The sequence below is a fragment of the Leptonychotes weddellii genome, chromosome 7 (genome assembly GCF_054177405.1).
Source record: "Leptonychotes weddellii isolate Sample4059 chromosome 7, ASM5417740v2, whole genome shotgun sequence".
Taxonomy (NCBI): Eukaryota; Metazoa; Chordata; class Mammalia; order Carnivora; family Phocidae; genus Leptonychotes; species Leptonychotes weddellii.
In genome coordinates this window covers 12,716,545-12,725,649 of record NC_138375.1, presented here as the reverse complement: position 1 = coordinate 12,725,649, position 9,105 = coordinate 12,716,545, and positions in this window count along the sequence as shown.

Sequence of the window (9,105 nt, the reverse complement as noted above, 5' to 3'; positions counted from 1 at the left end):
AGGATGAGAGTCAGAGGTTCTGTATACCATACACATACACTGTGTAAGCACATGATTTTACAATTAATATGACACCAGAATGTTCTGCTTAATGTCAAAGACCAGTTGGAGCTTTGCTCTGACATCTGTAGACAGGAAGAAGAGACAAAAGAGGAGAGGTAGGCGCTCCTCATAACAGCGTAACCAAGGAGAACAATAAGTATTTGGTGCGTAAAACGAAAAGAAACTGACCCATGAATGGCGTTGAGCATAATTTAAGCTTTTCTTTGTGATTTGGTCATCTTGAAGCACACCAGATATTTTACTGTGCGCTGTAGTGCAGGATGCTTTCAAGTGTTCCTGAGAAACGTTGGCAGAGATTCCTTACATTCACTTTTAATTCTTCCGCCTTTATCACTTCACTATAGTTTTATCACTAAAAAAAAATACTTTTTTATTGGGTGGATCATTGACATGCAACATTATATTAGTTCCAAGTGTACAACATAATGATTCAATATTTGTATATATTGTGAAATGATCACCACGGTAAGTCTAGTTAATATTTGTCACCATTGTTGTGGAACTTTTTTTCTTGTGCTGATAACTAAGCTTATATATATATATATTTTAAAGATTTTATTTATTTATTTGAGAGAGCGAATGAGAGAGAGAGAGCACATGAGAGGGGGGAGGGTCAGAGGGAGAAGCAGACCCCCTGCTGAGCAAGGAGCCCGATATGGGACTCGATCCCGGGACTCCATGATCATGACCTGAGCCGAAGGCAGTCGCTTAACCAACTGAGCCACCCAGGTGCCCTAAGCTTATATTTTAAATGGGAAAAGAAGAGGAGTTCCCAAGACCTATGGCACCATTTGCCCCATGCTCGATGGACTCAGGCTATGATACTTCTTGTCTACTTTTATGGCTTTTCTGTCCCCTCTCTCTACACACAACAATTACTGCATAATCTGTTCACCATCCTTCTCCTTCACCGCTTATTGACAGACTATTGTCTAAGTGAGGAACTGAGAACAGGAGAGCAATGCCTAGTGAGCTTCATAACAGGAATTTCCCTTGATTTCTGCTCATAGTTTTCTTTTGCTTCTTTCTGGGTCCACATTCGTGAGTTTCCATAAAGCCTGACACCTCCTCCCCCACCCCCCCACCCCTCCGCTCCAGAGAAGAGGGATGTGATCGTATTAATACGTCCACAAATTGTACCATTTGGTTTGCACAAAACATACTTAAAATATTTTATTGCTTAAAAGAAAAGAATGCATTTCTTTAAATCAAAAAGTGATTTTTTTTACTGCTGGAAATGTACCTAAGCGTGGCCACCAATGTGCTTCAGTTCTTAACTGTTTATGATTTTAACTCCAGGTATCTACTTATGAGGGATCTTTCCCCCAGTTTATGAGTGATCCAAGATAAATATATTTTTCTCAATAGCTAGAAAATTTATCATAAAAACACTTCGGAAGGTCCAGTCTTATTTCTATACTTAGTTCTATTCTGGTTTTATGGAAAAAATGTAAGCTGGTTCTTCCAGAAATTACCGTTAATATGGCAATAATTCTTATACTCTCTGGTCTCAGGAGAGCAGAAAGTGATGGTAACAATGTCACTCTTCCTCTGCTGCACTGATGTCAATCAACCCTTTCACGTGATCACTGATGTCAATCAACCCTTTCACGTGATCACTGATGTTTCACGATTATTGCCCATTCCTTCGGCGTGTTCCTTTTCCACCTACTTATATGCACCTAAACACCCGCAAACATATGTATGGAGACATGCTGTCCCAATCTGTCGCCTGTTTGCCCACATATAAAATTATTCTAAAGTTCAAGTCTGAATCTGCAATGTCTCCGTCCAATTTTTCTTTTTCTATCTCTAATAAATGTAACCTATCAACCTCACCCCTATCTGAACTCATTATCTATAAATAATGGCCTTTCCCAAACCACATTAGTACTTCTCTAGGAATGTTGCCCTTTTAGAGGTCTGATTAACTAGACAAACAGGGCATGGAACTCTAGCCACATTTCCAACATGAAAAATAGCCTTTTGTTTTAAATTATGATTTTCTCTAGTGAAAACTGAATATGACTTATGATGACCAAGGCACAATTCCTCAAGGCAATGATGGAGTAACATTTTTTCTTATTCTGAAAGTCAGACTTTTTGAAAAATCTAGCCATCTTGAACACAGATACGAGTGCAGAAGTAAGTTCGGCATTACTGTGGAAAAATCCATATTGTTAAGTCAGAATGTATTCCTGACTTTGTATTCATTGAGTCAGCTGCTTATGGAGAATGCATCAAGCATGTTTATGCCCAGTACTCATGGCTTCGCCCTTGCAGTAAATCAGACAGGAGAAAAAATTACTTTCAAATAAAATGGCAATTCAATTAAGAACAAGTAAGGCTTTAAGGCAGATTTAAACTAAGACACTAGCCATAAATCCACAGAAAGTCAGCAATATAAAAACATGTGGATGCTGTCAAACATTCATTTGAGATTGAGATTCCTATATCATAAAAAAAAAAAAAAATGAGCAAAAATGTAGGCAGCACTTACCAAGGACCTGGCACTATTAACCCCATTCATCCCCACAGGAACCTCCTGGGGTAGATGCTATTTCATCCCCATTTTACAGATGAGGTCAAGGGTGAGTAACTCAGCCAGGATAATCAGCAGTTAGAATCAGAGCTGCACTTTTTTTTTTTTAAGATTTTTTTTATTTATTTGACAGAGAGACAAACAGCTAGAGCAGGAACACAAGCAGGGGGAGTGGGAGAGGGAGAAGCAGGCTTCCCGCTGAGCAGGGAGCCAGATGCGGGGCTCGATCCCAAGACCCTGGGATCATGACCTGAGCCGAAGGCAGACGCTTGATGACTGAGTCACCCAGGCGCCCTCAGAACTGCACTTTTAACCGACCAAGTGAACCCCCTGAGTCTGTTATTCACCCCTATACCATCTGCTTTCATGAGCAGGAGAAATAAATCTTTTCTTTCTGCCTGGTGATGTGGCTTTTTGTAAGGACTTTGAAGTGTTAAAATATGGTATGCATGTTGTTCCTTTCTTAAAAACACTTCTGGTCTTATGTTCATGAATTTACAGTTTATATTCAGGCAAGCTTCCCTCCTCTGCTATACAAGGACATGAGCTGAGTATTTAGGACAAGTCTTACCATCAGGAAAAGATGACAGTCCTCCCTTCAATGGGATTTAATGATGTCCACTTCCCAAAAACCTCTCTCCCATCCACTGATTACACTGAGTAAAATTGCATCCCCAGAAAACGTGTGGAAATGGCCACATGCTGACAGTTTAATGTAAATGTGTCTTCAATTTGATTTCTTCCATCCCAATTACTCTGTAGCCAAGGGCGCTGGGGGACGCCGGGATGCTGTTGCAGCAGTGGCAGGTCATAGGTGGTGTTCCCATCACCACCTCTTCAGCCCCTGGTAAGGAAGGAATTCCCACCTGAGAGTTATGCAGGTGGCCAAACACGTGATGCACAACACGGACCAGATGACAGCAAGAGCGGTTTCTTAGTCACACATATGCACAGCCTAGGGAAGGAGGACACCACTCCTGCAGGGTACACAGGGGTGGCACTTGGGAGCAGAATAAACAAGCAGAGGCTGCAGGAGCCTGGCTTTGTAGTAACAAGGGGGTGAGGTGGCTCTCCCCTCCCAAGAAGGTGTGATGAGCTTGTTTGATAAGTCTGTGGACTGGCAGGGAATGCAAGCCTTCCACTCAGAGATAAGCAGGACCAGTGCAGGTCTTCATGATAAGGACTGGCTAGGGCACCCTGCTCAGGGCAGCAGAGAGTGGGGGGCGGGGGGGAACATGCTGTTTGGCCCTTCAAGACACTCCCAGTTTCCCCTAGATATGGAGGCAACACATAATACTGGGCCTTAATTTTAAGCCTTACTCCGCAGATGGACAAGTATGGAGGGAAATGGAAGAGAGATGAGAGTAAGAAAGTTAGTAAGTAAGGAAGGAAGTTAGGGCCTTGAAACTGCAAGACTAGATGATCCGAAGAGTGGGCGGGAAGCAGCTCCTAGCAAACTCTATGGAAGACATCTCAAGGGCGGAGTCTGTACAGAGACATAGTGAGTGGTGTGTTTCTTCTTAATCACTACTTCCGGGCTGAGGAGCAGTAAGTTAATGACAAAGCCAGTTAAAGGAGGCCTTTGATAATATTTAAAAGAGGACGATGTGCGATTGGATTCATCTTTCACTTTTCAACTGATAGCATTAGCAGCTTAGGTGCGAGAGAAATGATGTTCAAGATAGCACAGCCCTAGACGGTGTCCGTTGAGCACAGACACAGTTCGTTGTTGATAGTTTGGTCATTGTTTTCCATGCAGTGTGATGTCTGCCCTGGAGATTGGCAAGTGGGTGTTAGGTGCTTCCGAGAACCAACAGGAATTGCACAGTTGTTGCCTCTTCAGTGTTCTTCAATCCAGATTAAAGGCAGGTTAAAGTCCCAGCTCAGTAGCTAGGTCTTCGTCCCATTCTAACTAACAGTGATCTTTCTTGAGCCAGTGTGCCTCTCATCCAGAGCCAGCAGCAGCCCACACTATTAGTCTAGAATTCAATTGTCTACTGTCTTCTGGTATCTCCTATTTATGGCAAGTTAGAACGATTTTCCATTTTGGTAGTGAAATAAAGTTTCCTTTTTAAATAAATACACCTCAGTAGAAATAAATAAATCAGTAAGCGAATTTAAAGAGAACATTAAATCCACAAGCCCAGGTGTTACATGAATACAGCAAAATTATGAAGTTTCTATGTGAGTAACTGAAAGAAAACTTTGAATTAGAGACATTTTTAATATATGTACACATGTGTATGCATACATATCTATTTATTACATACATATATATCCTGATCAGTCTCAAATCTTCTTAAGTCTAACAAAGGGTAGCTTTTTTTTTTTTTAAAGATTTTATTTATTTATTTGACAGAGAGAGATAGCGAGAGCAGGAACACAAGCAGGGGCAGTGGGAGAGGGAGAAGCAGGCTTCCCGCCGAGCAGGGAGCCCGATGCGGGGCTTGATCCCAGGACCCCAGGATCATGACCTGAGCCGAAGGCAGGTGCTTAACGACTGAGCCACCCAGGCGTCCCGCTATGAGTTATCTTTAAATATACTTATTAACTGGTGAAGGTAAATATGCTAAGAAACTTCTTCCCATCTCTGTCTTCCACCTCTACCGTTTCAAAAAGGTGAAAATTCCCTTATACTCAGCAAACCTATTATCAGAAATACAAGTGGGGTGAAGAATGGTGCACACAGCGGGAGTACACATGTTCCCACATGTTCAGGAAAAGCCCTGGAAGGTCTGGGGAGAAGTTAAAAGCTTAAGCATATATGGCTGGGTGTTTTGCTACATAAATCACAAAGATCTTTGATTTTTGACTTTGTCTACTGACTGAGTGCTCAGGTGGGTTATTAGCTTCTTCCTCATTTGATTTATTAGTTCCCAGTTGGCATGCTCATTTCTGGGCCCTATCAGTTTTTAGGCATCTGTCCCATATACAACCCTGACCCAAGGGCCTTGAGCTTCCCAAGTCCTCAGAGATCACACAAGACTCTCTTCTAACTCTTTCATAAACCCAAACTGTCTCAAGGAACAATGCAGAGCCATAGTCTCAGATATAAAAACGGAGCCAAAATTCAAAATACTTTTAGGATCAACTCAACAGAACCATCTGGATCATCAGCAGTATTTTGGTCTCTTCTTGCTTTTGAAAGTTGTGATGGCTTATAGATGGTATGAAATCTCTCCTAAGTATGAATTTGCTATTGCTTCAGAGACTAGGGAGATAGAAAAAATTGGAAGAATTTGATTCGAGCATCAGAAGGACCTCGTATGAGTGAATCTGAACTATGGAATATAGATGGTTGGGTAGCCAAAAAAATGGTGGCCTTCAAAAAAAGTAACCAAGATTTCATCAAAGTTATAGACCACTGATAGATCCAGTTATTTCCTTGAAGACCAAGATTATAAGACAATATCAATCAAGCTAAGTAGCATGACTAGCCAGAATTTCTCCTTAAAACCAGATGCCAGGTTACATGAAGAAACTACCAACATGAGTGTTTTGTTAATTAGAATAATCCATGTACTTTACAATCTTATACAGATTGTTTTCATTGTATCAAAAATATGATCATTGAACAAGCTTGAGTATAATAGTAGTATATTTTTAAAGTGCAACAGAGGTGAATGAAACATCTTTTTGCATGATTTCTGTAAATGAAGAATAGTAAGGATTTTTTTCTAATTACCAAAATATAAGGAAGATATAGGTAGATGGGTAGGTATAGTGTGCTAGTGCATGCTATAATTGATGAAAATTATGAACACATCTTTTCCCATTAGGAAAAAAAAATACCATGATTCATAAAAAGAAAATCTCAAAGAGAATCATGTGTATTTCCACTGGAAGTTTACCAAGTCACCATGCATAACATATAGAGAGAAGATAACATTTATGTTACTTTACTATAGGGATTTTGCCAGAATAAATTTAAGAACTTTAATAGATTGATTATAGACTTGGTATGTAAACTCCCAGTTCCTTGCTTTAAAAAAGATAAAGCTATTTAATAATTATTAGTGGGTCATTAGAGAGGCTTAGAGAATTAAGTAAGAAAATACCAGCTCTTCTAATCAGGCTAGAGCAGCCCAATGAACTTCCTATGGGACCTTCAGAAAAAGGCTGAAACTCAGACTCTGAAACAGATGTTTCTAAGAACTCATGAAGAACCCAACAGTAAATGTTACTTTGTCCAAAGAATATTAAGCAAAATAAAGGCCTTGCTTATTGCTTTTGTTTTATCCAAATTTAAATTGAGTAACAGTATTTTCAGCAAGATCGCTATAAGGACATCTATTCAATGACTGCCCAATCCCATGTGAAGACTATTGGAGATCCATTGGAATCTATTCAGACATATGAAGCTTAGTGATGCCATTTCATTCAACATCTCCATAAAATAATAATGCTTGGCTTCAATCTGTGAGTCATAGATGTTTTTCATTTATAATATTTGAATTAGGACAAGCACTCACATTCCTTCTTTTCCAAATATGACTTACATTTTAAAATCGTTAATAAGATAATGGATTATGTTGCTATCAAACACAGGATTGGCTACATTAATTGAGAGAGTCAAAAATGGCGAGGCATGACACAGTTTCAGTGGTTCTAGGATGATCTTCATTAATAATACTGCCCTGCCCACCCAAAGTCACCCCACTCTTCCCCAAATAACTGTTTCTCCTCTGCCTGACCATTTATCTGAAACTGAACAATTGAGAATCATTTTTACTTAAAATTATTTTATCTCATTTTAAAAGGCAAATAAGACTGGGAGAGGACATAGATGTCATATTATATAAATCATTTACATCTCATCAAATATTTTTAAACTACTTACTAAGTGTGAGGCAACATTCAAAGTACTAGAGATAAGGAAATGAGAAGAAATGTCCCCGCCCTCAGGTCACTCAGCCTAGTGGGGAAGAATCACAGGGCAGTGAGTCAATGTAATGTAAGTTGAGGTTGGCTGGGAGGGAGCTGTCTGCCAGCGACAAAGAGACCTCCCAAGTTGTTATGCTCTAGTCTTCTTGAGTCAGAATGAGAAGAAACCTATAGGCACTGGGTGGTAGGGGGTGGTGAAGGCAAGAAACACACAGAGGTGGGGACTGTGAAGGAAGAGAAGTCCAGGCAGATGCAAGGACAGAGCAGTGATAACAGGTGAATTTGAAGAAGTCCAGTAAACCTGGAGTTTAGGGAACATTTCACGAAATAGGACGAGACAACGCTGCATATTTTCTTTAGTCCCTTAGTAGGTTCCAGGTCCTGTGCTTTAGATCCATTATGTGATTTGAGCTTGGTTAGGTGATATTATTATTCCCATTTTACAGATAAGGAGGATGAAGCACTAAGAGGTTAAGTAACTTGCCCAAGGTCCCTGAGCTCATAAAGTCTCAGAGATAGGCTTCAAACCAGGGGATCTGCCAGCATCTTCTAAATGCAGTTTGGGAGAGAGGGAGAATCAAGAAGCAAAGTTGACTGGAAGTCTTCAGAGAGATTTCAGGTGATCAGAACAGTGTGCGTAGCCCATGTTCAAAGCAGGTTCACCCACCTGGGCTTTATTTGAGCTCCAGCCTGCAAGGTCTACTGAGGAAAAGTAGTGGATATCTTAGAGAAAATGAAGGGTTTCTTCCTTTCTACTCATTCGGGTAGCATCTAATTCCAAGAAGTCACCACACACAGCAATTCAGGAACAGAATTAGTCACCTCTCTACCCATTGCTTGGAAAGACCTCACGCCAGGTCTTATGAAATAAAACCAATGGCCATTAGGGCCAGAACTCACTGTCCTCAAAGGGAGTGATGGACCCTGATCTCCATCTCTCCTCTCTAGTCATCAGCCAAAACCCAATGGTCAGCTATCATGGGTTCCCTCTTGCTGCGACTCCCTCACCCCCATAATGCATTTTGCTTCCTTGCCGCAGACTTAGTTTGCTTCCCCCCCACTCCCCCCAACCTCTTCCACTACATGCCTTGGAACCACAGCGTCATAGCCAGCAAACTCCTTTTTACCTCAACGCTCTACTTGGAGCACCCCTTCTACATCCCTGCCTTAACGGAAGCCACTGGGCACGTGACATGTGATATACACAGAATGAATAAAGACCACGCCAGACTTAACCCATAAAAATATGATTTTGTTTTAAAAGAGAAATTGATCATAAAAATCAGGGTGAGGGGAAGGATGAAATTGCCCCAATCTTCACTGTCACTCATTCCGGAAGGAAATGCACATCACAGTAGTGCATCCATTTAATGAGCATTTAGGTACTAGGCACTGTGCTAAACATGACCTTCATTTCTCACCACTAGCCCCTGAGACAGGAACATTCTCTACTTCTCAGATGAGCATTTTCTGAGGTTCCAAAAAGTTAAATCTGTCCCCAGGTCACAGAGCTGCCTGCATATAGAGTTGGGACTCCAATGACTTCATCTGCCATATACCGAGGCAATTTGTTCTCTCTCCTTGATTCACACCTTAGCTATCTCTGTAATGTAATT